The sequence below is a fragment of the Sceloporus undulatus genome, chromosome 8, assembly GCF_019175285.1.
Source record: "Sceloporus undulatus isolate JIND9_A2432 ecotype Alabama chromosome 8, SceUnd_v1.1, whole genome shotgun sequence".
Lineage (NCBI taxonomy): Eukaryota > Metazoa > Chordata > Lepidosauria > Squamata > Phrynosomatidae > Sceloporus > Sceloporus undulatus.
Window position 1 is genome coordinate 10,203,410 of NC_056529.1, and position 24,734 is coordinate 10,228,143.

Genomic DNA, 24,734 nt, shown 5'->3' on the forward strand with positions numbered 1-24,734 from the left:
ATGCATGTGTTCTAGAGATGATGGCATAACAAGAGAGCTCTGGAAAATAACCTCAAAGCTCATCTAGTCTAGCCCTGTGTATGAAGATCTGTGGCTACAACATCCCCAACAAGGTAGCCATCTATTGACTCAGCGCTTGCCCTTTACAGCAGAAGACAACCATTTTCTTCTGTTATCTATGTGACAACCCTACAAATATCTCAAGATAACTATAATTATATCAATATTATTGGCATGTTTTACAGCAAAATCTTGATTTAACTACTTAGACACCAGTCTCAATGACTCCCACGTAACTCTGATATGAATATATCCTTAAGATTCTTGAGTCACGTGAAAAAGGTCAGGTTTCTCCATCTAGTCCAGTATTGTCTTACTGTTACCTGAAATAACTCTTCAGCTTCCCAGACAAAGCTTGGTTAAAGTTATTTTTGGTTGTGCTGGTTGGGGGATAGGGAAAAATGGACTTTTCCAAACTCAGGTCTAAGGCAGTGTCTTCCCCATCATCTGCTACTTAATCTTTCTAACAGATGACACTGAGGACTCAACTTGGGAACTTCTGCATGCCAATCATGTTGTCTGCCAACTAAGTTACCAAAATATGGAGCTGCTCTGTTCATAGTGGTAATCCATAGATCAAGGGTACTGTGGCAACGAAGGGTCCTGTGGAAAATTTTGAAGCATGAGTGTTCATTCTGACAGTCCCAAGTACTATGACCCCAGTTTTAACCACCTTCAGGGTAGGTCTTTTGTAAATCCAATGGCTCAATTGCCCTTTCAAGATGAAAACACCCCAAAATATCCAAGGGGGAGCACTTGCATTTTTGTGTGTGCCTATGACTGCATTTTCTCTGCAAAAGTAATGCAGCTTGGTACAACTTTATGGCTGATAAAGGCTCACCAGGCTGAGCCTTCCAGATCCCTAAATATGGTCCTGAATCTCCTTACATGTCATGGCTGTTTCCTCACACTGGGGGTGCATTTGCAGCTACGAGCCTCAGATATCCCTTTTATATTAACTTAATATCAGAAAGTAGGGCAGTAAAAGGAAGAGGGATCTTGGAGTAACAAGATGATGCCTTCCATAATTCTTGGCCATTTGGTAGTCTTACAGGAATTTTGTTCAACATAACTGCAGAGCGCTAAGTTGCCTACCATGACATCAGAGGTTGGCAAAAGTGTGGTCTCTGGGTATCATTGGTCTGTAATTCCCCTCTGGTAAGGAATGCTGGGAGTTGCAGTGTTACGCCACCATCTAGAGCATCACACTTAGCTTGCAAGATGGACCAAAGATCTGCCTCAGTAACCAGTGGCTTATTTTAGAAGTTTAATACTTGTGTGAGATAAAGAGGAGGAGGAAAGAAGGATGAAAGATGGCAAGTGTTTGCATAGGGCACATCATTTGATAATTACATTTCCTCTTTCTTCTTTCCCTTTTCTCTTTTTAATTCACTGCTTAGATTTTGACCTGGTCTCGGACCAAGGCTTTGCAGTCATTTAAGTCACCCAGATTCATGTGCCAATCGTGACTTTCTCTCAATTGCAAATCCCTCAGCTACAGAAGCACTGATATAATAATTATACTTTGATATAAGCAACAACCTCTATGCAGCTACTCTTCTGTATGATTGAAACAGAAATGGGGTGGCGTTGGAGGAGGGGAAGTGGGCAAAGAAAGAAGGCAAGACAAAAGAATCAGCAGCCGCTTCCAGCCATCTGAAAGAAAGATGATCTCTTATCCTTGCTTCGCTTTTCACTGAATAAAACTTGATGCGATCAGGTCACTGCATGGCAAATGCTGTGAGAATGTGATGTGGTGTTCATCATTATGAAAACTCAAACATTCTTGAACCTTTTTATGCCACCTTGTTCATATTTATCTTCTCAGTCCTGCCTTCAGTGGGTACCACATTTGTATTGATAAATGGTAGGGATCAGGAGATGTATTGATGGGAAGGAGACAGTTCAAAATGTAGAAAGCTGTGGCTTTGCATATCATTACACCTAGCTTGCTCTTTTGCCTCTTGAATGCTGTCGATTTGGGCATTATTGCTATTCAGGCTGATAAATGACAGTAATTGTTCTTAAGTTGAAGAGCTGCCTTTAATGTGCTGATTTGCTTGGGAATTCTGAGCACCAGGGTTAAACTAGTGCTTGGCTGGTTCTAACAAAATGGTCTTTTCCAGCTCAGAATAGATACTTAATTAAATTACTTTTCATGCATTTCATAGCCAGGCACTTGGGAAAGAGGGGGGAAGGGGAAAATCATAACAAGATCAGGGAATTCAGAGCAGTTCGTGAGAAGGCTGCGATCGTCCTGCTGTGCTCCCACTTCAAAGCTCCCACCCAACATGGTGAAATTGGAATATCTATCTATCTGTCCGAGGGTTTTAATTGCACTGCCTTATAGAGGGAGAGATAAATAGAATACTGAGGCTGTAATCATCCAGCTATTTATCTGGGAGTAAGTTCCACTGAGCTCACTTGGATTTCCTTTTGAGGAGGTACATATTCACTTTATTCCTCACCATAGAATCAGGACTCACAATTTTAAGCAAATACAGTATTGATAACACGTAAAAAAGATTATTGCTAAAACACAGTTTAATTATCGGTAATGTCCAAAGCAGGTTGACCCAAGTAGGGGAAAAAAGTGCTGCATCTCATTAAAAGCCCCTACTTAACAATAATAGCAACATTCATTTCTGGAAAACATGTCAGAACAAGAAAGTCTTCACCTTCTTAAGAGAGGTTAGGAAGGAGGGTGACCTTCCAGCCTCCTCTGAAAGCCAGAGAACAGGCACCAAGGAAATCTCTCTGAAGTCTCCATATAGAAGATTGTGCTGCAACCGCCTAATCCAATGCATACATACTCAGAAGTAAGTCCCATTATGTCAAATTAAACTTATTCTCTAGATCTGAGCAACTGTGACCCTCCAGATACTTTGTATTGTAATTCCCATCATCCGTCATCATTGGCTATGCTAGTTAGACTGACCCTTAGGAACATCTGGAAGCATGAGCTCAGATCAGTACATGCATTTCCCTCCACTTTTCTGAATATGGCAACAGAGATTTAGATACAGTGACAGAGAAGCGTAGTCCTGATCTATGACCGTAATAAGGATTCTATTCTATTCTAGTCTATTCTACAGCGACAGAGAAGAATTTTCCAAGAGGAAAAGGAAGACCTGTTGATTTAATCTCACACATCTTTAAAAAAGTAGTTTGCAATTATAAGCTCTTTTTAAAAAATTGTTTTATTGATTTTCAAATCTTTATAAAACAGTCAAATATTACAGTACACCAGGCCAAACCCCTTTATATGTTTTTGGAGTGCAATGTCCATGATCCTTCAACATGCATCTGAGGAGGTAGATTTAAGTCTATGAAAGCTCATGTTGCCAACTGCTTCCTTTCAGGTAGTTTCAAGAGCTCTCTACATACCTTAACCATTTGTTACACTGGCATCTGGATAGCAAAAGTTACTCATGTCAGTCAAATACAACAAATGGCTTATAGGACCCGGGCTGCACCTGGGATGTACCTGGGTGACGTTTCGGCTGTGATTTCTTTGCGATAACATCCAGCTTCCTCCCGAATTAAGACAGAATCTGGGAAAGGTAAGCCGGGGTTTTAGCCCTATGCGATAGGGTCCCCAGTTTAGTCATCTTGGCTTCGAGAGAGAGTTCAAGCTTGATTTGCTATAGGATTTTCCAGGTTGGTTTATTTTAACCCAGTACAAAATGGGGAAGAACAGGAACAAAATCCAACACTTTCAACTCTGTCAGGATGCCAAGATCTTTGTCCTGATGGCTGAAATCTGAATTCTTTACTGAAAACTGAAGTCTTCCTCTTTCTTGTACAACCTGCCACTTGTTGAAGTTTCTTGGGTTGAAAAGAAGGAACTCAGCACTCTGCACACACACACACACTGAGGGTGGGTGGGTTATGATAGTATTTGGTCAACTGGCAACATTAAATGGCATTATTTATGTATAACCAAACCTGGGAACAGAAGTTAATACTTTTGCACAAAGCCATAAAAATGTAATAGTAATACTAAATGGACACCTTGGGCAAAATCAAGTTAGCAGTGTGAGTTTTGATTGGAGTCTGGTGTATAATCTGAACAAAACCTTTTCCTTTCACTTAGGTTCATTTTTAATCAGTAGATAGAGAGCAGACATGGGAAGCAGATGGTCTGTCAGCTGCATCTGTGGATCTTGAAGCCACTTTTGTGCTGACGATGGATCTTTGTTAGGATGTTTGGAGCACTGGTGTTCCTATTTTTTCCATCTCCACCTTGACTATGAAAAGGGAAGGGTGTTGGCTCACTTGGCTGCAGGGAGGGAGATTGCCATTGCAGTTGAGTCTAATTTCCATGGTCCCATGCCTTTACATGTTTTAAATCTAGGCATTTAGACATTTGGGAAATGTCAGTAACTTCAACCATTTTTTCTTTGTGGTGTTTTTGCACTTTATCTCCTTCACGGTATGAAACAATGAATGGAAAACGTGAACCAGGGTTGGGACTCCTTGAAGTTGTTAAGCAAGCTGTTGCAGGGCTATTGACAAGAAAACCAGTGCAGTACTGATTATACAGAACTGCTGGAATATATAAATAAGAGTGAAGATAAATCTTCAGGTGTTGCCATATTAGGAACTAAAGGACTTTATCACATGGGGAAAATTTTGGGGCTTTAAACAGTGATTATCCCCTGAAAATCATGCGATCGCGATTAAGATTTTCCCACACATCTCAATTAAAGAGCCATTACCCCGGGGCAATAAATAGCAACAAATCATTAATGGGATTTTTCCGTGATTGATTGTTTCTGTTTATTACCCGTTTATTCCCGGAATAATGGCTCTGTAATCATGATGTGTGAAAATCTTAATAGCGATTGCACAATCTTCATGGGATAATCACTTTTAAAGCCCTGATTTTCCCCGTGTGATAAATTCCATAGTAACCTTATATAAGCATACCACAAGTTTATCACATAGGAGGCAAAGTGCCCAAATCCCGTGTATAAATGGGGTTTAAATCCCAGGAAAACCATGCAGGAGCAGGATTGTTTTCAGACATGTTACTCAAATTAAGCATTAATACGACATTGACCCTTACAAAAAGTGGCAAAATCGTGCCTTTTTAAAACTCTCTGCCCAGGAAAAGTGGTGGCTGATTTCTTCCATGTCGCTTGGTTTAGTCCAAACTTTAAAGAAGGTATCCAGGTTGGAGAGCACTCAGGGTGTAGTGGTTTGAGTGCTGGACTAGGACTCTGGAAGAGTAGTGTTTAAATCACTGTTCAGACATAGAAACCCACTGAGTGGCCTTGGGCATGTCACACTTTCTCAGCCTCAGAAGTCGATGGCAAGCCCGCCTGAGCAAATCTTGCCAAGAAAAGTCCGAGATAGGTTCACCATAAGTTGGAAATGACTTGAAGGCACATAACAACAGTTCAAATTGCGGAACCTATTTTGGGGATAATACTGGCAAGAAAGTCCCCCATTTCTGGTGCTCAGGGAAGATCGTAGTTAACATACCAGCCTAAATTGGCAAAAGGACACCTGTATCAAAGAAGGTGTTTGCCAGTGAGAATGCCAGATCCAGCAGCCTCCTCTCTATAGAGAAAGGAAGCTTGTTTGTTCTCGATCTGTCATTAAAATTGCCATCTTTAGTTGTCCTAAACTGCTCTAAGTCGCCTAGCCGACCAAATTGTATTGTGGAGTTCATTATCTTTTCTTAATTATTCCCACAACTCCTTCCCTCCACCCTTTCCATGCGTTGGCTCTGAATTATTTCCGCGTCCATTTTCTAAAATGTGTGGCATTTTTACCCCTTAGGAGGTACACAGGCAGCAAGGGCTTGATGTAAAGTCTGTAGTTTTTACTCCATAACCAGATTGTAAAATATGAACTGAATTAATCATAACTGCAAAAGAGTAATGGCGCATTTTCTCTTATTTTATCTTTAGTGCCTTTCAGATCATGTTTTAAAACCGTCTACATCTGGCACAGAGAACGAGGCAGCGGCTTTGGTAGTGGATAGCAAGAGGCAAAGGTCAAACCAGAGGCTGCACAAATATTGCAGGCTGGATTTATTGTTTTAATTAAGAGTGTGGCAGTTCATCATAAACTGTTTATGGTGTTTTTGCACAGTGCAGCGTTTTGAAATCAGCTGTTTTAATGAAAACATAATGTCATATATGTCAAAGTTCTAAATATTTTTGAGAGTGAAATATGGAAACATGAACTTTAATTCTGGGTTTACTAGGATTAGCTCATTGAATTATTATTTTTTTAAAAAGAAACTCCCTTAAGACTGTCATGGTATGGGTTCAATATAGTTCCATATTTCGGTGTGTGTGTGTGTGTTTGTGTGTGTATGAGAAGGTCTGGTGGTAATACAGCTTATTGTTAAAGGAAAAAAACGCAAGCCGAAAGGGGTGTGTAATGTATGGAAAGAAATGATTGCTTTTTTAGAATGTTAAATTAAAGAAGCAATCAAAGATGAAGCAGAATATCTATACTGCCCAGTAAGAGTCCAAATGGTTGAAACTATGTGTGTGTAAGAGATTAAGTCTAGTCTAAGTGTCTATAATCTGACCGATATTTTGGTGCTAACAGTTTTGTAGTTAATTGTTTATCAATACTTCAAAAATTTTAAGTTTGGCTGAAACCTATAGCAATGAGCAGTTTTCAATCTGCATCTTGCGCAATGAGTTTTTAGGTAGTTATGTCAGGCAGCTCTTGGTTGCTTTTATGATGCAGCACGATAAAATATTTGGATAATCTCAAAATTGTATTTTTTTGGTAGTGCTTCCTTAAAAAATAGAAATTAAGTCAGTCATTAGATGCTGGGCCACTAGCTGACTGAGCAGAGTAATGTATGTTCTGTTCCGCACTATACTTGGTCAAGTTTCATATATATATATATATATATTGTATTCCACATTATTTTATTAACTTTAATATCTGCACTTCCTATTACCAGACATGTCTCTCATTCAAAGCGCAGAGGCACAGTTCTCTAATCAGAAGTGACAAGCTATATACTTTCTTTCAGCCATTATTCGGTAGCCTAGAGCAAGGAGCTGTGTTTCCACGAAAATGTTTTGAATTGGGTTATTTTTATTGAAGTATTAAAGTAATTCTTCAGATTTTAGGCTATTATTTAAGCACTTTTGGGGGAAGGCAATAACCTCTGGATTGTACCGTCTTTGTTAGATCTAACTGTTACAATAAAGGGAAGTAAGTGTGCCAGGCCTAAGAAAATTTAGGACAATTAAACAACATGCGTACATTATACTGGTTTAGTTAGAAGGGAAGAACAACATAGAAAAAGGCTGAAGTATTTTTAACGTGAACTCTGTTGCTATAGACGGATTAAATATTTGTATTATTTTGGAGCATGTATAATTTGTTAATGAACACGAGGAATGAGAAAGCAACCAGAGTCATTTTCTTTGGTCTAGCTGAACTTTATTTGGAGACCCACCTTGTTGTCCAACTTAGAACTCAACTCTGGGGTTTTTGGGGTCCACAAATGTTTCCTGACACAATCCATCTTTTGAATGTTTAAGATATACATTCTTTACACTTGGGAATACCTTTGAAAACATGGCTCCCCTGCACATAAAACAGAATGTTTTGCCCAGCAAACAACATTTCTACACAGAAAATAGTACTGTTTTCTATGCCAAACAACCATATCTGAATTTCATGTAGGATAAGTCCCAACTGTGAAGACTCTCTTCAGTTTAGGATTCTTCTTGGCAAGGTTTCTCTGCACTCGAGAAATATGAGTTTCAACCAGTTTTTGAACATTTTCAAATATTCTTTTTATTTCTGATTGAGGTCCAGCTCTTTCAGTCCTTTTGTCTGGAACAGTGAAGATACTATATATTTTGGATCCTTTTAGGCACATCCTCCCGACGCTCAGATAACAGTTTTCCCTCCAAGGATTTTAGAGGTGTCCCTGGAAATGTAGTTCCCTCACTCCTGGAACCTTCTTCCCCCAAAAGCAAGAGCCATCACTTCTTTAACCAGCTTCAAAACGGAGTTGAAAACCATCCTGTTCAGAGAAGCCTTCCCAGGCATTGCATAATTGTCGCTTACTATTTGATGTTCTTGTGGTGCCTGTTTATTGAACCATTTCCTGTATTGCTATGTACTGTATATGCATTATCCTACTTGAGAGTATGTATTTTCCCTGGAAAATGATTAACCATCCATTATGAAGCCTCGCCCTCCCTCCAGTCCATCTCCCTTGGTCCAGGCCTTGGAGGTAGAGAGGAACTGCTGGACCTCTTACCCTTTCCCTCCACCACCTCCTTCTCCTTCTGTGTCTTGTCTTTTTAGATTGTAAGCCCGAGGGCAGGGAATCGTCTAACTAAAAGATTGTATGTACAGCGCTGTGTAAATTTACAGCGCTTCATAAATAAAGGTTAATAATAATAATAATAATTGTCTAATTTGTCCCAATGTTTGAATTGACCTGGCATGGACATATTGAAATCAGCGGTCCTTAAAAATTTGTTCGATCGCACCCTCAATTCAAAGTAACCACCACTCTTCAGATGATAGGCAGCTTTATGTGAACCCAAGTTATATAATAAGAATCAATATTATTGGCATGTTTTAACACAATTAAACTTTATTTAACTAAAACTACTTGTAACAGAATAACAAAACCCAGTCTCAATGACTCGCCACGTAACGTCTGATATGAATATATTCCTTAATATTCTTGAGTCCGTGGAAAAATTGCATGTTTCTCCATCTATACGTCCAGTATTTGTCTTACTGTTACATAAATAGCTTTTCAAGCTTCCTCCCAGACAAAGCTTGGTTAAAGTTATTTGTGGTTGGCTGGTTGGGGGATATGGGGAAAATGGACTTTTCCAAACTACAGCTAAGGCAGTGCTTCCCCATCAATCTGCGACTTAATGTCTAAAGATGACACTGAGGACCTGAACCTGGGAATTCCTGCATGCCAATCATGTTGTCTGCCACTAAGTTACCAAAATATGGACTGCTCTGTTCCAGGTTGGTAATCCATAGATCAAGGTACTGTACAACGAAGGGTCCTGTGGAAAATTTTGAAGCATGAGTGGTTCATTCTGACAGTCCCAAAGTACTATGACCCATTTTTAAACCACTTCAGGGAGTCCTTTTGTAATCCAAGGGCTCAATTGCTTTTCCAAGATAAAACACACAAACCCAAAAATAGCCGGAGGGGGGGGGGGAGCTTGCATTTTGTGTGTGCCTATGACTGCAGGTTCTCTGGCAAAGTAATGCAGCGTTGGTAGAACAACTTTATGGTTGAAATAAAGGCTCCCAGGCTGAAGCCTTCCAGACCCGAATAGGGTCCTGAACAAATCTCCTTACATGTCATGGCTGTTTCCGTTTCTTCCCTCCTCCTCACCTGGGGTGCTGGGCCGCTATGACCTCAGATAATCCTTTGTAATATATTAACTTAATATCAGAAAGTAGGGCAGTAAAAGGAAAAGGGATCTTGGAGTAACAAAAGATGATGCCTTCCATAATTCTGGCCATTTGGTAGGATCTTACAGGAAATTGTTGTGCAACATAACTGCAGAGCGCCAAAGTTGCCTACCATGACAATCAGAGGTTGGCAAAGTGTGTCTCTGGGGTATCATTGGTCTGTAATTCCCCTCTGGTAAGGAAGGCTGGGAGTTGCAGTTTCGCCACCAGCGAGAGCAATCAACGTACTTGCAAGATGGACCAAAGAACTGCCTGCAGTAACCAGTGGCTTATTTTAGAAGGTTAATACTGGTGTGAGATAAGGAGGAGGAGAAAGAAGGATGAAAGATGGCAAGTGTTTGCATAGGCACATCATTTGATACGTACAACATTTCCTCTTTCTTCTTTCCCTTTTTTTCTTTTTATTCACTGCTTAGAGGTTGACCTGGTCATCGGACCAAGGCTTGTCAGTCAGTTACGTCACCCAGATTCATGTGCCATCGTGACTTTCTCTCAATTTGGCAATCCCTCAGCTACAGAGGCACTGATATAATAGTTATACGTTTATATAGCACAACCTCTTGCACTACTCTTCTGTATGATGGAAACAAAATGGGTGGCGTTTGGAGGAGGGGAAGTGGGCCAAGAAAGAAGGCAAGACAAAGAATCAGCAGCCGCGTCCAGCCAGCGGAAAAAAGATATCTATTATCCTGGCGTTCGCTTTTCAACTGAATAAAAACTTGATGACGATCAGGTCACTAGCATGGCAAATGCTGGTGAGAATGTGATGTGGTGTTCAGCATTATGAAAAACTTCAACATGCTGAACCTTTTTTTTTATGCCACCTTGTTCATATTTACTTCTCAGTCCTGCTTCAGGGGGGAACAACATTGTATTGAGAAAATGGTAGGGATCAGAGATGTATTGATGGGAAGGAGACGTTCAAAATGTAGAAAGGCTGTGGCTTTGCAGATCATTACACGCAGCTTGCCTTTGCATCTTGAATGCTGTCGATTTTGGGCATTGATTGCTATTCAGAGGCTGATAAATTACAGTAAGTGTTCTTAAGTTTAGAGCTGACTTTAATGTGCTGATTTCTTGGGAATTCTGGAGCAACCAGGTTAAACGAGTGCGGTGGCTGGTTCCTAACAAAATGGTCTTTTCCAGCTTCAGATAGATAACTTAATTAATTACTTTCATGCATTTCATAGCCAGGCCTTAGGGAAAGAGGGGGGAAGGGGAAAAATCATCACACGCTCCGGACTTAGATGCAGTTTCGTGAGAGGCCTGCGATCGGCCTGCGGGTGCTTTCCCACTTCAAAGCTCCCACCCAAACATGGTGAAATTGGAATAATCTATCTATCTGTCCGAGGGTTTTTAATTGCACTGCCTTATAGAGGGAGAAATAATAGAACCGGGCTGTAATATCCACTATTTTCTGGGATAAGTTTCAATGAGCTCACTGGATTTCCTTTTGAGGAGGTACATATTCACTTTATTCCTCACATAGAATCCACAGGCTCACAATTTTTAAAGAAAGCAAATACAGTATTGATAACACGTAAAAATTTATTGCTAAACAACGTTATTATCGGTAATGTCCAAAGCAGGTTGACCCAAGTAGGGGAAAGTGCTGCATCTCATTAAAGCCCCTACCTTAGTCAATAACACAGCAACATTCAATTCTGGAAACATGTTCAGAACAAAGAAAGTCTTCACCTGCTTAGAGAGGTTAGGAGGAGGGTGACCTCCAGCCTCCTCTGAAAACCAGAGAAGAGGCACCAAGGAAGTCTCTCTGAAGTCTCCATATAGAAGATGGTTGCTGGGCAAAAACCGCCTAATCCAATGCATACATACTCCGAAGTAAGTCCCATTATGTCAAATGAGCTTAGTCTCCTATATCTGGGCAACTGTGACCCTCCAGATACTTTGTATTGTAATTCCGCCCATCATCCGTCATCATGGGCTTGCGAGTTAGACTGACCCTTAGAAACAGCTGGAAGCATGAACCCGATCAGTACATGCATTTCCTCCACTTTTCTGATATGGCAACAGAGAGTAAGATACAGTGACAGAGAAGCGTACGTCCTAATCTATGACCGTACTAAGGATCTATTTCCCCTTTGTCTATTCTAGCGATCTAGCAGTGACGAGAAGAAGTTTCGCCAGAGGAAAAGGAAGACCTGTTGATTTAATCTTTATAACATCTTTTAAAGTATGGTTGGCATTATAAGCTCTTTTTAAACTTGTTTTTATTGATTTTCAAATCGTTATAAAACAGTCAATGTTAACAAGTACACCCCAGGCCAAAAACCCCTTTATAGGTTTTTGGGTGCCAAGGTCCATGATCCTTCAACAGCATCTGAGGGAGGTAGATTTAAGTCTATGAAGCTCATGTTGCCAACAAGTGCTTCCTTTCAGGTAGTTGTTCAAGAGTCTGCTCTACATCCGTAACCATTTGGGTTGCACTGGGATTGTATGCCAAGGCATCTGGATAAGCAAAAGTACTATCAGTCAGTCAAATACAACAATGGCTGCTAGGACCCCGGGCTGCACCTGGGATGTACGCTGGGTGACGTTTCGGCGTGATTTCGTTGCGATAAAATCCCGCTTCTCCCGAATAAGACAGAATCTGGGAAACATAAGCCGGGGTTTAGCCCTATGCGATAGGGTCACCAGTTTAAGTCAGCTTGGCTCAAGAGAGAGTTCAGCGTTATTTGCTCTATAGGACTGTTCCAGGTTGGTTATTTTAACCAGTGAAAAATTGGGGAAGAACAGGAACAAAATCACAACACTTTCACGCTGTCAGGATGCCAAGATCTTTGTCCTGATAGCTGAAGTCTCAGTCTTTACTGAAAACTTGAGTCTTCCTTTTCTTGTACAACCTGCCACTTGTTGAAGTTTCTGGTTTGAAAAGAAGGAACTCAGCACTCTGCACACACACACACACACACACACACACATACACTGAGGGGGGTGGGTATGAGATAGTAATTTGGTCAACTGGCAACATTAAATAATGGCGTTATTTATGTATACCAACCGGAAACAAAGTTAATACGTTGCCACAAAGCCATAAAATGTAATAGTAAATCTTAAATGGACACCTGGGCAAAATCAGTTAGCAGTGTGAGTTTTGATTGGAGTCGGGTGTATAATCTGAAAAAACCTTTTCCTTCACTGAGGTTTCAATTTTTAATCAGTAGATTAGAGAGCAACATGGGAAAGCAGATGGTCTGTCAGCTGCTCTGTGGATCTTGAAGCCACTTTTTGTGCCTGACGATGGTCTTTGTTTAGGTTGTTTGGAGCACTGGTGTGCCTATTTTTCCATTGCCATCGCCACCGTGACTAATGAAAAAGGAGTGTGTTGGGCTCACATTTGGCTGCAGGGAGGGAGTTTGCCATTGCGGGTGAGTCGAATTTCCATGGTCCCATGCCGTTCATGTTTTAAAATCTAGGCATTTGGTAGAAATTTGGGAATGTCAGTAACTTCAAACCATTTTTCTTTGTGGTTGTTTTTGCACTTTATCTCGCTTCACGGTAATGAAACAATGAATGGAAAACGTGAACCAAGGGTTTGGGACTCCGTGAAGTTGTAAGCAAGAGCTTTTGCAGGGCCTATTGAAAAGCAAACCAGTGCAGTAACTGATTAAAAGCGAGAACTGCTGGAATATACATATAAATAAAGATTGAAGATAAATCTTCAGGTGTTGCCATATTAGGAACTAAAGGACTTTATCACAATGGGGAAAATTGGGGCTTTAACAGTGATTAAACCACTGAAAATCATGGCTATTCGCGATTAAGAGTTTCCCACAACATCTCAGTCAAGAGCCATTACCCCGGGGCAATAAAATGCAACAAATCATAATTGGGATTTTTCCGTGATTAGGTGTTTCTCCTTTATTACCCGTTTAATATTCCCGGAATAATGGCTCTGTAATCATGATGTGTGAAATCTTAATAGCGATGCACAATCTTCATGGGAGAAATCACTTTTAAGCCCCGATTTTGCCCCGTGTGATAAATTCCATAGTAAACCTTATAAATAAAGCATACGCACAGTTTATCACATAGGAGGCAAAGTGCCCCCCAAATCCCCGTGTATAAATGGGGTTAAAATCCAGGAAAAACCACTCAGGAGCAGGATTGTTTTCATGACATGTTACGGCGAATTAAGCATTAATACGACATTGAACCCTTCAAAAAGTTGGCAAAATCGTGCTTTTTTAAACGCTCAACTCTCTGCCGCAGGAAAGTGGTGGCTGATTGCTTCCATGTCGCATGGTTTAGTCCAAACTTTAAAGAAAGGTATCCAGGTTGGAGAGCACTCAGGGGTAGTGGTTTGCTGCTGGACTAGGACTCTGGAAGAGGAGTGTTTAAATCGACACCGTTCATACAGGAAATCCACTGGGTGGCCTTGGGCATATATTGCACACAATTCTCAGCCTCAGAGGCTCAAGCCTCAGTATCAATGGCAAGCCATCCTGAGCAGTTTCCTGCCAGAAAATCTGAGATAGGTTCACCATAAGTTGGAAATGCGTGAAGGGCATCATACAACAGTTCAAATTGCGGAACCTATTTTGGGGATATACTGGCAAGAAGTCCCATCGTTTCTGGTGCCAGGGAAGACCGTTGGTTCAATCATAATACCAGCCTAAATTGGCAAAAGGGCAACCTGTATCAAAGAAGGTGTTTGCCAGTGAGAATGCAGATCCAGCCCAGCCTCCTCCTCTTTAGAGAAAGACTTGTTTGTTTCTCTATCCTGGGTCATTGGCAGGCGGCAAAAGTGCCATCTTAGTTGTCCTAAACTGCTCTAAGGCTAAAGAGAGGCGCCTAGCCGACCAATGTATTGGTGGAGTTTCATTATCTTTTCTTATTATTCCCACAACGCCTTCCCTCCGCCCCTTTCCATGCGTTGCTTCTGAATTATTTCCGTTGTCATTTTCGAATGTTGGCATTTTTTTACCCTTAGAGGTAAAGATACACAGCAGCAAGGCCTTATGTAAAGTCTGTAGTTTTTTACTCTCATAACCAGATGTGTAAAATATGAATGATTATCTAAATGCAAAGAGTAAGGCGGCATTTTCTCTTATTTTTATCTTATTGGCCTTTCAATCATGTTTTTTAAAACCAGTCTACATCTGGCACAGAGAACGAGGCAGCGGCTTTGGTAGTGGATAGCAAGAGGCAAAAGGTCAAAACCAGAGGCTGCACAAATATGGCAGGCTGGATTTATTGTTTTAATTAAGAGGTGTGGCAGTTCATCATAAACTGTTTATGGTGTTTTTGAGCACAGTGCAGCGTTTTGAAATCAGCTGTTTTAATGAAAACATAATGTCCATATATGTCAAAGTTCTAAATATTTTTGAGAGTGAAATATGGAAACATGAACTTAATCTGGGTTTAACTAGGATTTAGCTCGTGAGTTATGATTTTTGTTTAAAAGAAAACTCCTTAAGACTGTCATGGTATGGGTCAATATAGTTCCATATTTGTGTGGTGTGTGTGTGTAGGATGCGGTAAATACAGCTTATTGTTTAGGGAACAAAATGCAAGCCGAAAGGAGTGTGTAATGTATGGAAACAATGATTGCTTTTTTTAAGAATGTTAAATTAAAAGGAAGGCATCAAAGATGAAACAGAATATCTATACTGCCCATAGAGCCTTACGGGGGTAGATGAAAACTGATCAAATGGTTTGAACCTATGTGTATCTAAGAAGAGGATTTAATTCTAGGTATAAGAGTGTCCTATAATATGACTCGATATTTGGCGCCAACAGTTTTGTAGTTAATTGTTTATCAATATTTCCAATTTTAGGTTTGGCTGAAACCTATAGCAATGGAGCAGTTTTTCAATCCCATCGGTGCCGCGATGAGTTTTTAGGTAGTTTGTCAGCAGCTCTTGGTGTGCTTTTTATGATGCAGCAGCACGATAAAATATTTGGATATCCAAAATTGTATTTTTTTTGGTAGTGCTTCCGTAGAAATAGAAATTAAGTCAGTCATTAGAATGCTGGGCCACTAGCTGACTGAGCAGATATGTATGTTCTGTTGCGCACTTGTCAAGTTCATATAGATTATAGAGATTATAATAGAGATAGATGTTTAATTCCACATTATTGTATGAACTTTAATATCTGCAATTCCTATTACCAGACAATGTCTCGCATTCAAAGCAACAGAGGGCACAGTTTCTTAATCAGAAGTGACAAGCTATATACTTCTTTCAATTCTTTTCAGCCTGATCGGTAGCCTGAGCAAGGGAGCTGTGTTTCCACAAAATGTTTTGAATTGGGTTATGTTTATTGAAGTATTAAGTAATTCTTCGATTTTTAGAGCTATTATTTAAGGCACTTTTGGGGGAAGGCAATAAACTCTGGATTGTACCATTCTTTGTTAGATCGAACTGTTACAATAAAGGAAGTAAGTGTGCCAGGCCTAAGAAATTTAGGACAATTAAACAACATGCGTACATTATATTGGTTTTTTTGGTTAGAAAGGAAGAACGAGGCTGAAGTATTTTTAAAACATGAACTTCTGTTGCTATAGACGGATTTCAATATTTGTATTATTTTGGAGCAGGTATAATTTGTTACTGAACATGAAGAATAGAGAAACCACCAGTGGTCCATTGTATCTTTGGTCCGAGCTGAACTTTATTTTATTGGGAGACCAACCGGGTTTGTCCAACTTAGAACTCACTCAACTCTGGGGGTTTGTTTTTGGGGTCCAGCAAATGGTTCCTGACAGCAAGAAAGCCAGCTTTTGAATGTTTAAAGATAGTACATTCTTTACACTTGGGAAAACCGTTGAAAACAGGGTGGCTTCCGCACCCCAGCACAATAAAACAGAATGTATTTGCGCCCAGCAAACAAACATTTCGATTCGAACAAGGAAAATAGTACTGTTTTGCTATGCAAAAACCATATACTGGAATTATCATGTAAGGAGAAGTCCCAACTGTGAAGACGTCTCGTTCACAGGTTGGATTCTTCTTTGGCAAAGGTGTCTCTGGCACTTGAGAAATATGAGTTGTCACAACAGTTTTTGAACAGTTTCAAATATATCTTTTTGATTTTTTCCGGTTGAGGTGTCCAGTGGTTTCAGTCCATTTTGTCTGGAACAAGATTGAAGATACTATAAATTTGGAGATCCTTTTATAGGGGGCACAGTCCTCCCGACTGCGACTTCAGAACAACAGTTTCACCCTCCAAGGATCTTTTAAGAGCGAGTGTACCTGGAAACCCTGTAGTTGCCACTTGTCAGCATTTGGTCCGGCCAAGAGTTTGAACTTGATCCCCTGGGCACCTGGACCATATGAATGCAGCTCCTATCCGCCGTCACATTAACAAAAAATTGTCGCTATCACAGACAAAGTCCGTCAATTCAAAGTCTATCAACCACCCCAACTCTTCAGACTGATACTAGGATCACGCTGTTATAGTGGTTAAAAGAACACCGCCCCAGTATCAACAACTCGCACGAATTCATGCACAGCCCCCCCAATAAGTCCAGGGGCTCCCGGCCAAACTTTCAGTATTTTCCCCTCCAGGCTTTACGTAACGCCCTACTACTTAAGAGTCTAATGGTTTCATATGTGACAATTAGTCGGCAATAGACACCAAGTATACTTGGGTAAGATCAGGTGTTTTCCAATACTGTTCAAAAGCAGTGTTGACCTTGTGTTAAATGTAATACCAAGCTGTAGAAGAATATAGAGTTTGACATAGATTTAGATGGCTATGCTATAAATAAAAAAACGACCGAGGACAGGGCATAATTTTTTTCCTTAAGAAGCAGCAATTATAAGACAAGAACAGTAAATTATATGCCTATCAGACAAAGCAAGAGAAATCTCAACCATCAATATAATATATAATAATAATATAGGGGGGGGGGAGTGTGCATTCTGTTGGGAAGACATCGTCGTGCTTCTGAAAAGATGGAAGTGCATTAGTCTCCTGATTCAAGGCGGTGACATGTGGCATATCCAAATGCGTTATGGATCGTCCCCAGGAAAAAAACAACATAGCAAAATCATCAACCTTGGGATACCTCATTGAGTGAAAGATTTACAGACACACTCCCTTTGGATTTTATATAATAAGTAGTGTTAGACAATTTTTTAAAGAGCCGTGTGGTTGCAGGTTTTTTCTTTATTAATAAATGGGATTATAGTGTTGTGAGCCTATTAAGTCGAAGCATGGGACTAAACGTACAGAAAAAAGTATTTTTCATAAGGTTCCTCGGGGGGCATGTAGGCAAAAGAAAACATAATGGTTGGGGAAAAATGTAATAAAAGGTCGAAGCAGAACTTTCCAGTGTTTATCATAGATATCCGTAGCTATCTGAAGCTTCTGGAACAGTGTGGGTTGGAAAGGAGATTTAAAGGCGAGTAGGTACGAGGGAAAAGCTATTCTCCATGCCAGTTTGTTGGTGGTGGTTGGAAGAGAAAGAAAAATAGTGGTTTGGACATTGATGAAGGGAAACACAAACTAGGCTTGATGGCATGGGTAGAAATTGATTGTTGTATGTTAGAAGTTTATTGGGCATCTGGGCAATCAGGTAATGCACACAATCCGTCCACATGCCTACGCTACACCACCATAGCGTCACTACTAGCCACCTAACTAGATTGTTAGAAACATGATGATATGATATCATTGCCGAACTGTTCTGTTTCGCCATGTAGAGACATCAAATGGTGGAAATAAACTGTGTGGAAAAAATACCAAAATGTTGCTTTAGGAAGTGGACACCCATCCTGGGCACTGACTTGAAGAGGGAAGCAAGGTGAGTGTCAAGGATTCTGTAGTTTTGTAAAAGATGTCCTGGGTTTGAGAACAGGTTCAAGCTACGGTGTTGTTTGTTTTTGGTGTGCCCTTCAGAGTCATTGTCTGAACCTGATGGGGGGCATAACCCGAAGGAGAAAAGCTAGTCTTGGCAAGTGGAGTATTAACAAGAAAAATGAACTTTCGCTGATTAATAGAAAAGAGAGGGAGGGTAAGAAGTATTCACAAACTGTCTTATTCTCAAAGACAAACTTGGGGAAAAGAAGGACTAGCTGTTTTTCATTTTCAATTTTCCGCAATGTCAGAATGGAAATAGTAAGTCACCTCACTCCTATATTGGACTAATCTTTTGGAGGAGGGGGAAATTTTATGAAAGAGGGGAGGAATGGGTGCCACAAATATTGATTCTGCAACCCTCAGCCCTATACAAATAACTAGATATTTTGAGAGCAACATCCTCAATGTATCGTAACAAGTAGCCGTCCCCTTCATCTTCCATCATCCTTTTGACGATTTGTAGAATGAAAAGATTTCATTTGTGCAAAGCTCGTTTGTGTGTGCATACAGAATCCCTATAGTCTTTTTAAGAGTAAAAACTCAATGTAATGTTTGGTGGGCTTTGATTGTGGGAAGTGCAGCTCCCAAAATAAAATTTCCCCCAAGCTTGAATGATGCATCGTTAAAACATTCTCAACTGTATACGTTTCGCATGGAAAAACGAAAATTCAGATAGTCAAAGCAGTTTTAGACCAGTGTGGTGTAGGTGTTTGAATGTTTGGTGCATAAGACTCAAGAGGACCCAGTGTTCAAATCCTCCAATTGGCCACAGTGAAATTCACTAGAAAAGTCATAAATCCTCTCAGCCTCAAAGAAAGGCAAAAGCAAATTCCTTCTGAACAAATCAATGCCAAGAAAACCCGTGTGTTTAGCGGATGCCTCAAGGCCTCCCTAAATGCTGGAAACAACGTAAAGACAAGACAAACAAACAACATTTTTCGCCGGGGCAAACTGTTATAGTCAGATCAATTAATCTAACCATTAGTTAGTATTTTTCCTGAGACAAGATTCAGAGGAATGACAATGTCTAGGGAATATGAATTTTGTAACAATGTGGTACATTCTTCAGATGTAAACCAGGACGGGCAGTCCTATGCATATGTGCCATGTAAGCCATTGCTTGGCGTCGGCTCAACCAAAAAAAAAAATTTAAACATTCATTTGGTGATTTGATATAGAGTGATATGGGAACGAGTCTTCTGAATAGAGACATTTTAAGGGTGACTGACTTACATTCCGTAATAGTAGTCCTTAGTGTCATGTAAACAAATCTGTAACAGCTTGATATGCGCAAGATGGAAAAATAGTATTGAATCTTATAGGAACGAAGCATGTGATACACGTGAATATGCGAGTCACAAAAAAGTCAGGTCTCCTTCATGTGTCTATCCTGATATAAGAAGTTGTCGGTTTATGGAGCGAAGTGATAAAAGAAAAGCTGGGAAAAAGTAGATATAGGGAATCTTCCTTTCCCAGGGGGGGAAGCTATTCATGTGTCTGAGTATGCAGGGAACGCTAGGAAACATATAAAATGTTGATCCAGTCCTGGGGTGAATAAATCTGAACAGCTCACTCTGGGGCCATCTTGGTTGGCAAGCCCGGCAATACACCCTGGTGAAAAAAAGTGACAGTTGGGGTTTTGTGGTGAATGTGCTCCAGTGGCATTTATAGAAAGAAGAAACCGGACAACGTCCAAACTCGTAAATGCAATGTCATCAATGCAACAAGCGGCTAGGGAGAACTGATGGAGGAACTTTTTGCGTGAAAGTTTTTCGAAGAAAAGATTGTAATGGCCACTGGGGATGCTCAGGGTAGAAGACAGAAAGCGGCAAGATGCTTGTTATATTTGCTCTGCACATTGTTTTACTGATATGTTTGCAATAACTATGTTAGTAGAGAACAATAAATGGGTCGAATGACAGTAACGTTTAACTACAAAACACAAGTATGTGTGTAATAGAATGAGATTGATTCATAAATAATACCTGTTGTCCAATAGATGTTTATTGAGATACTTGGTTGTTGTGTGGCCTGACTTATGGCATGTGGTTTGACTTATGGAGACCCTAAGGTCAGACCTAACAGGGAGTTTTCCTTGGCAAGATTTGTTCAGAGGAAGTGTGGCTTTTGCCTGCCCTTGAGAACTGAGATAGTGTTACTTGCCAAGGTAGAAACAGTGGGTTTTCATGGCGGAGCTGAGAATCGAACCCTGGTCTACAGAGTCCCATAGTCCGCAACATTAAACCACAAGCACTGCTCTTGCTCCCAGTAATATAATAAGTACACAGAACATAAAGCCAGTGTAAATGCGTACCCAATGGTCTCAATGTAAGAAGAGCGAGATACAAGATGTGAACAACATTGCAAGTGACCTTTGGGGGTAAGCAAACCTTTCCTTTGTAATAGTGTGTCGTGTGAAAAGGCGCAGTTTTGAAATGTTTTATATGGGAAGAGATAGGGCAATCTCTCTCTCTCCTTTCCTGCTCTGAGAAGTTCGGCAATCTTAGTGGGTTTCAAATGGCATGCAAGTTACAGTAAATAAATCCTCTCCAGTGTGGTCTAGTGATTTTGAACATCAGACACAAAATCCTGGAAAAGAGGTTTTTTATAACCCTACCCTGCGTCAGCTAGGTGAGCCCACTTCAGTGACTTTGGGCAAAGCCAATCATTATTCAGCAGTGGGTGGTAAAATTGGAGTTTAGTCCTGTGTCCTTTCACAGAACATCAACGCTTGCTTCAGAGAGGGACCTGGAGGTCAACCTTTGAGACTTACTGCAAACCGACGTAACACAATTCTTTTCAAGGAAAAGTATGCACAAAATTGAGAGTATAACATTTTCAATGCCCACGGTATTTTTTGGGCGGAACCAAATTCTGAGTTTGAGTTTTAAAAAAGGTGCATTTGCAAACCCATGCAGTAAATGGGATGGAACAAAATGAGAAGTGGGGGCAGGAATGAGAATAATGTTTTGCTAAGAGAGGTGGCTATCACCTGTCTAGACGATGCGCCATGGAAGTTCAGAGTCTATGGTAGCCGTCATGTGGCTGTAGCACACTTTCCCCCCACCAACATATCGAACAGTAGAAAGTAGTGAAAGTGCATGTGGAAAAGAAGCCTGGTGTCCCTTATTGCGGTGAGTGTAGCAGGAAAGCCATAAGATCTAAGTAAATAGAAGTGTGTGTGTGTGCGTGCAAACACCACACAAGTTGTTTAACTGTCATTGTTGCAAATCCTGCAATGGTTTAAAAGGTTACTGAGGATTCAGACTGGATGTAAGACTCTCCTCCACAAAACCAACAACTCCCCGCACATTAAAACGATTCCTTTAAATAGAAATGTGCCCAAATGTGCCCCCCCACCCATGCAGAAGTCTAGATAAAGGCTAGTTTCTTGAAATTGGATTCCAAGCTGGCTGCTCCACAGGCCGGCAGAAAAGCATGAAGCATCCAAAGTAGCTGTAACAAGCAGGAAATGTCACTTTTTCATTGCCAATTTTGCAGCATCCCGAGTGAGGAAGGGAGAAAATAGGCACCGAAAACTACAAAAAATCCTATATCATATTTGCTCAGGGATCCATCGTATTGTTTAGTTAGGCCAATTTGTTTTTCTGTTGTAATCATAATTTGTGCTCTGTTTAGTATTTTTTTCCCCTTGGAAAAAAACCTGCATGAGAAACTATAATGATTGCAGTGGCAAACCTGAGGACAAGGAGGAAGGTTTTGGTGATGTGCTAATAGAGCAAAGGCAAAGTGGTTGAGATGAACTTGGTAAATAGGTTTAGCTGTAAAACACTTTGCCAGCTGGTTAACAACAATATTTTTGGGGAAACAATTGTGGAGTTTGTTTCTGGCCATTGTTCATTTGAGTTTTTAAAAATATGCCTATTTAAGATGACTGCCAACCTCCCATTCAATCCCAGTTTGTTGCTTAAATACTTGTTTTTGTGGATCCCTAAATTGTAGGAGTTCCACCTGCTCCCAAGCAAGTGGCCAAATCTGTTGAATGGGATCCACTGAAGAATTATTTTGTTGAACTTTATCCTAGCTTTATTCACATGTTATTCAGGCACATATACATCTAACCCCTTTTGCACTTTGAACCACAGTTCACGCAATTGAAGTAAAAGGGATGAGATAGGCTAGAAAGTGGGAAAGAGGAAGGAGAAATGGAACATTGTTAAAAGTATCTAGATTATAAGGATTGTCCATGCCAAATAGACAGTTGAAGGGGTAATGCTGAGGGAGACGCAGGAGTGTTATCACACAAGAAAAGAAAGTGGAAAATGAAGCCAGAGAATAGTGGCTTTCTCCGTTCCTCTTTGCATGCTGTGTAGCACTTCCATTCCTCTTCCTTGGTTGTATAAGTGTGCTTTTTTTGCCAAATGGATTTTTCCAGTGTGACAAAAGATGCTGTGTTTAATGACCATACTGCACTTGGGAAGAAAAGAAGTACTTTCGATGGCAATGCAGTAAGGCACAGAGAAAGTGGCTATGGCTCCATTTCTGCTTCCTTTTCTCAGGTGATAAACCGTAGCGAATATTTCAGATTATAGCATCTATTCCCACTTTAACTACCTCTTGGGAATCCTGGGGCTTTTGTAGTTTGGTGAGGCACTGATCTCTCCAGCGTGAATTCTAACCACCCCTCCTTAAACTGCTTCCAAGGTCCCCCTCGGATGGATCTGAGTGGTATTATAGCAATCATATTGTGGTAGTGCGAAAGTGCCCTAGCGTTGTTCTCTTTCTGTGCTCATGTTTGGTGTTTGATATGACCGCCCCTTACAACCTTTTTGGAAACCCCCACAGGTCTTGTCATGTAGCGATTGTTGCTGAGGGTTTCCCCACATTGTGTTTGTTGTCCATTTCTTCAAAGCTGAGTCTTCTAACTTAGCTTTATCCAGGATCTATGTATTAACCTAGTTAGATTCTGGCCTTTTCGTGCCTGTCATGTGACGCCCAGAGCTCATCCTCCAATCTGCTCTGCATCCATCTTCTCACTGAACAACTAAAAGAATTAAATGTTCCTTCTCCCTCTCTCGTCTCTCTGGTGTTAAGCAGACCAGCAGCCCCGGTTGCTGCTATTTGGCATGGGGACCAGGCAACTAGCCGCTGTGGTACCGAGGCTGGCCATCACCCGCAGTCCCAAACAGGCTGCTGGCAAGGAGTGCTTTTTTGTACGCCTTTTGCTGTGGCTCTGGGCTGCCTTAGTGGCCGCAATGTGATTTTTTCCCTGAGCTAGGGGTGTGCGTCATCTGTATGTCATACCCTGGATCGACAGGAAGCCGGTGCTTTTGCCCATCTGTTTCAGGCTCCACTCCTCGCTCTTTTTCTGCCTATATGTTGTTCAAATGAACAAGTTTTGAGGCAACTGTGGCTGGTACGTTGTGCATAGGCCTTTAATGATTTATGGAGTGGCTGTCCTAATCAGCTTTGGGCTGGTAACCTCGGGCCTAGGATTATACGGAACGAGGCAACCCTAGTAGGAATTGGCTGTGCATGGGGCTTGCACCTTGATTCTTAATGCCAGTTCTTCAGCCTGGCCCCTCCATCTCTATGTTTGATGGGAAACTCCAGTGTTTCTGGATTTTCCGTCATGATTGAGGACCTTGCATAATGAATCAAATTTGCAATCAAGAGCTCATACCTTTGATAGGAAGCCACTAGGAAAGCATGAAACTGGTCTGCACTCCACTTTAGATTACGGATGCTTCCTCCCCCACTTTTTCCCTATTTGACATGTGCTTGCAATGCATGAGCAACAAAAGCACGGCTGTTTTGCAGAATAAGATTGATTCATATGCAAAGGTAGTAGGGAAGGGACCCCTTCTTTGGGACTAAATAAATCCTATTCCATCCCTCCCCCCCTTTCCCTTTTCTTTCTCTCCCCCGTCCCCCCCGGTATGTATACCAGGGGACATCTAAGAATGATATGAAGCTATTTCGCAACTTTATTTGGCTTTCCAGTGATTGCACATGATTCTTACTGACACGGCTGATTTGTAGCCGAGTAGCATTGGGCCACTAAGCTTCTAGCTTAGCAGGTGGCCAAAGCTAGAGAAGTGATTGTAATAGCAAGGAGGTCTGTTAGTGTTGCAACTGGTGTACTTGTGTTGGGAGGAGGGGGGAAAAAGAATAAATTGGAATGCTATTTCAAGCTTGTTTTCAATTGCATTTTCTTTTGTAGAATGTACTTACTTTGAGTCCTTTATAAAGGGAACTCTGCTTCATATCATTCTTCATCTCCTAGCCCCAGAAAGCTCATCATTGTCCAGACATGTGTACCGCTTCCTGGGATCTTTGGGGTCAGCTATAATAGAATATTGCATACACAGTCACAATTTAAAGACGCTATGTATTTACCTCTTTACTGGAGTAACAATGAACTATAG